The sequence below is a fragment of the Portunus trituberculatus genome, chromosome 44, assembly GCF_017591435.1.
Source record: "Portunus trituberculatus isolate SZX2019 chromosome 44, ASM1759143v1, whole genome shotgun sequence".
Classification (NCBI taxonomy): domain Eukaryota; kingdom Metazoa; phylum Arthropoda; class Malacostraca; order Decapoda; family Portunidae; genus Portunus; species Portunus trituberculatus.
Genome location: NC_059298.1, coordinates 19,878,826 through 19,883,825, shown reverse-complemented (window position 1 = coordinate 19,883,825; position 5,000 = coordinate 19,878,826). Strand labels below are relative to the sequence as shown.

Sequence of the window (5,000 nt, the reverse complement as noted above, 5' to 3'; positions counted from 1 at the left end):
CATATTTACATACATTCATGATTTAAAAGATATACTTCTACTGGTATATAATACTAGAAATGCTGCTGCTACTACTTCTACTTCTAGTACTACTACTATTACTACAACTTCTATTATGTACTACTACTACTACTACTACTACTACTACTACTACTACTACTACTACTACTACTACTACTACTACTACTACTACTACTACTACTACTACTACTACTACTACTACTACTACTACTACTACTACTACGACTACATTAATAATGATAATGATAATAATAATAAGCAGTAGAGGCAACGAGACAACCGCGGTGCTACCAGAAGGATGAAGGTGGCCAAGTAATACTGATACACATCGCTGAAGAACACAGCACCACAACCTCCACTCGCCGAACAGACAGACACACCATCTTATCCTCATTCCACTTCTATTCTCAACCTCCTAAAGACTCGCTTAACTTTTCTCTCTAACAAACTTGCTACCGCTACGTACGACTTTTCTAAACACCCAATGCATGCTCGGAACAAGCGAGGATTGATCAAAGCCTTCGGTAAAATTTCCCAAACTCTCTTTGGTACAGCGATGGATGAGGATGTACAGGATTTACGTGAACGCTACAATCTTCTTGTCAACATTGCAACTACTAATAGACGAATCATTAATATGCACAGTAAACACATTGCTAGTCTGGAATAACATTTCAAAGATCTCCTTGGCCATACCAATCACCTTCGTAGTGTACTTAACGATGCAATAGTTCGCATAGCTGAATTGACGGACTTTGTTCTCGTAGATCAGTCACTGGAAGTTCTAGAATCCGCTCTAGATGCCATGCTTTCCTATAATTCTGTCCTCATCCAAAACCTTGTTAATGCCAGCCGGGGTATAGTAACTGCTGCTCTTTTCCCTGTCGCTGATCTAATCAAGACGCTTGACATTGGACAGACTATTTTCAAATTACAACCTTTGTTTAACCGTGATATTGTGGAACATTATTATCCCATCTTAGAAACGGTTCTCACGCTTGAAGCTGTCGTCATCTATGTTCCTTTCAAATCAATGGACACCTTTCATGCTTATGAAATCATTCCTTTTCCATTCTCTATTAACACCTCTGTCCTAATCCTAGACTTACCTCCTACTCTGGTTTTGATTGCAAAGGATTTTTCCGTGTATACCACTACCTCAAGGGACTCGCTGAGTAGCTGCATGTCATCGTATTTACACCGATATCACTGCGATGCTACCCTTTTATTTTTCGCCCCATTGTAGGGAATATGTGCGAGGTCATCCTTACTCGTGTTCACGCAGAGGATGCTCTCTTAACTTGTCCCTATAGACATATAGTTCCACAGGCCATTTTTCAACATCCGTTCCATGGTTATCATTACTTCTTCCCAACTCCCATCCCTCTCGCAGTTGTTTGTCCGAATGGTACAATGTATGAGAGGGTTGTTGGTCATCATGCAGTTCACAATTTTTGTCATGTTACGTCTACTAATCTGACCACCTATCCTAAACGTCTCTACGAAGCTTTTACTGTCAATATATCTGCTCCTCATCTTTTCCCTTTATCTATTTTGCAAAATCTATCTTTTTACAGGCTTTCCTATGTTACTAACACCTTACATGAAATTAGATTTTCAAACCAGTCAGAATTTGCTCAAGCCTTAGAAGAGTCTCTTCCAGAGTACCTCGATCCTGTTGTTTTCTATCCTAGTCTCTTAGTTCCTATTCTCCTGACCATTTGCATTTTACTTCCTCTCTTTATTTGTGTTTACAAAGCGTTACGCCTTTATTCTAATCTTCATGCTGCCAAAGTTGCCCAGCGGCGATTTCACTCTCAACCATGAACTTCCTGTAGTACACTTTAACACGGCTAGGTACACGATTAGAATATTTCTATGTATGCTTTCTTTTTATGCCGCGAGGACGCGGCAGGTATGTGACCGAGCGGTGTTAGGGTATGAATTGTATATAATTATTTTTTCCTTGTTTCTACACACAGCCGTGAGAAGCGAGGCTGATCTTAGCGAGGAGCACATCCTTTTCATTTTCATGTGCAAGCACTTCTTATGCTAAGTCAGTATACGTTCCCACAGGCTCAGTGTGAGAACCTCTGGTTGCTGGATTATATATATGTAATTATAACAGCATAGACATATATTTAGTACTATCATATATTTTATTTATTTCATTTATAATTAAGTAATACTTTAACTATTGTAACCAATGCATTTGTAACTGTTCTTTAATATATGAGTCGGTCACCGGTGTCAGTGAGTTTTTGCTGACGAGAGATTGACAAGACGGAGCTACGTTAGTTGGAGGCTGACGAACACACGAGCTGGCCGTTGTGCTCCCCCGGGCGTTTGCCAGGGAGCTGTGGACTGTGTGTGTGTGTACAAGACTATGCTTGTGTAGTGTAAATAACTGTATTGTTAATATAAGGAAAACCCAAGTTGTGTTTTCGTTAACTCCCCTGAGAAGACAGTGTGAGAGAGTTCCTGAACTAACGACACTGCTACTCTTGTGCCCTCTTCGTGGTAACATAACATTGACCACAACAACCTTTTTCTTTAATCGTTTTTGTTGCCTGTGGACGGTTTTACCCTCTAACATAAAAAATCATAGATTGATTGGCCGACTGATTTAAGATCTTACAACAACAAAATCATTTGTTACTGTGTAGAAAGTATGCCAGAAATCAAAACATCACAAAAAATAAGCAATATACTCTGATCAATTGTTTGATTTATTAACTGAGCGATGTAATATCCTATTTCGACTAAATCATATGGCTCAACACTCAAGATTCATTAAAGATCTAAGCCTCACAAAGATCAATTAACATCCACCTCTTCAGTAAGCAGTAGAGGCAACGAGACAACCGCGGTGCTACCAGAAGGATGAAGGTGGCCAAGTAATACTGATACACATCGCTGAAGAACACAGTACCACACCCTACCATCGACACGTGCACCACTGAGAGCTGTGACTAGCAAGTCAAAGTACCCAGCTACCCCATGAATATCTTCCCAGTTAATAGACAGAACAACAATTACCTTGGCGGTGGCGCGTAGTGGTGCCGGGAAGCCGAGCGGGGAATGATGGACTGAGGCAGCGGCGGCTCAATATATAGCTGCGATAAACGTGACACGTGCGACCAGTAAGCAGCGTGCGGAGTAAACGTAGTCCGGTTACAATCTCCTGACAAAAGAACCCGAGTTCATCTATCAAGGTGCTGTTGCTAGATATTTGAGGGAGACATGTTCAGAGTGAAGCTTCCTTTTTTTTCTTTTCTTTTTTTTATTGCCAGGGGTACTTCATGCATACTTTCCTCTATATGCACCCTCAACCTCCCTACCAGGAACATTAATTCATGACAGTCCCCTGCAAAAATATCCTTTAAAAAAAATATCAATTTTTTCAAATATCACGCCGGAAGCAATCAGTCCCTACCACTTTCAATTGCCATGCCATCCTCCTGCATGTTGCCCTCTCACTCTCAGCATGACTTTCGAAGAAAACTATTTGCAATACATGTTGAGGTGGATTACGTTGGTCCATCAATAAACAGATCCAAAAGTAAATCAATCAGTCAATCAACATTCAAAGTACAACAATCCTTGTCCATGGACTCGTAAGAAACTTTCGAGAAAAGCAATAGAAAGTGAATGCTTTTGAAAATGCCTGCTGCTATTTACATTAAAACTGAAATCTCTCTCTCTCTCTCTCTCTCTCTCTCTCTCTCTCTCTCTCTCTCTCTCTCTCTCTCTCTCTCTCTCTCTCTCTCTCTCTCTCTCTCTCTCTCTCTCTCTCTCTCTCTCTCTCTCTCTCTCTCTCTCTCTCAGCTCTTTCAATACACCTTTGTGTTCTGTATCACATATAAGCAACTAAATCTACATCACAAAGTGTCTAAATCTGGGAGCCTATATAACTATCATAGCTAAACAAAGATTACATCTTCTCACCTCTCTACCTCTCTACCTTACTTCTCTTCCTCGCGAACTTGCTGCGATGTCCTATACCGGCCTTGGAAAGCAAGCATAGCGACAGGATGACCTGAATTGCGTCAGCCTCAGAAAAAAAAGCGGTGTGGCGTGACTTAAGTACTGTTCACTAAGGCTTCCGGCTTTCCCTTAGAGCTTCAAAGATACTCAAATTGTATATGTTTAGGGTTTAGGTTCGTGGACAGTGTTGGCCAGGTTTATACTTTATTTGACAAGATTACACAACTTGAATATCTTATGTAAGTGGAGGCACATACAGGTAGGCAAAGGTAAAAGTGTCATCGTTTCTCTATAACTTGATCCACGAATCTTCGATGGCTATAAAGGAAGTAGAAGCAGATGAAGGAAAAAAATATATTAGTCGCCATTGAATCATAATTAGTTTCAGCAGTGAAATGCGTCTGAAAGAATAGACACTCATCCTGCCTGACAATACCATGTTATTTTTTTTTATGCTTGCATGCATGGTGGCAGCTATATATGGACTGCAGGAGTCATCTGATCCCAGCCATCGTGAATTGGTGAGCGACACTCGATGCTCCACAAGCTGCTGGTCACGTGTGGGATGCAAGATTGCAACAGCCATTCAAAGTCATTCAAACAAGGAAACAGTGTTGAGGAATCCCTGCTTGAAAATATGAATTATGAAGAAATAAAAGAAATATATTTTAGGTAATTGGAGAAGAAAAATGTCAGAGGATGACCAAAGACAGCAAGAAGAGACATGTCAGGAAGTACGAATATAAAAAATGCACTCCCAACAAAACAATGAACTGAAGTGAAATGAAAGATGGTGAGGAGGTGGACCAGAAAAAGGAGAAGGGAGGGAAGAACAATCTGAGAAAGAAGGAAAATACAATGAACTAAAATGTAGAAGTTCATAAAAGATGACGCAATACGGCAGGCATAGGGAATTGGTTAGAATTACGAAGTTCTAATACTCCTACGAGCACAATTTGAGTGAACCATAATCTAACTATATGGTTGTAAAC

At 40.3% G+C, this 5,000-nt stretch overlaps 1 protein-coding gene across 1 annotated transcript in view; it reads right to left on the bottom strand.

Moving 5' to 3' along the window:
• Positions 1-3,148, bottom strand: part of LOC123518893 (carotenoid isomerooxygenase-like) — an 18,244-nt gene extending 15,096 nt beyond the window's left edge. Inside the window, exon 1 of the mRNA XM_045279948.1 lies at positions 3,061-3,148. The gene's annotated coding sequence lies outside the window, so the exon portion shown is untranslated. The remainder of the gene's footprint in view (positions 1-3,060) is intronic.
• Positions 3,149-5,000: the final 1,852 nt, after the last annotated feature.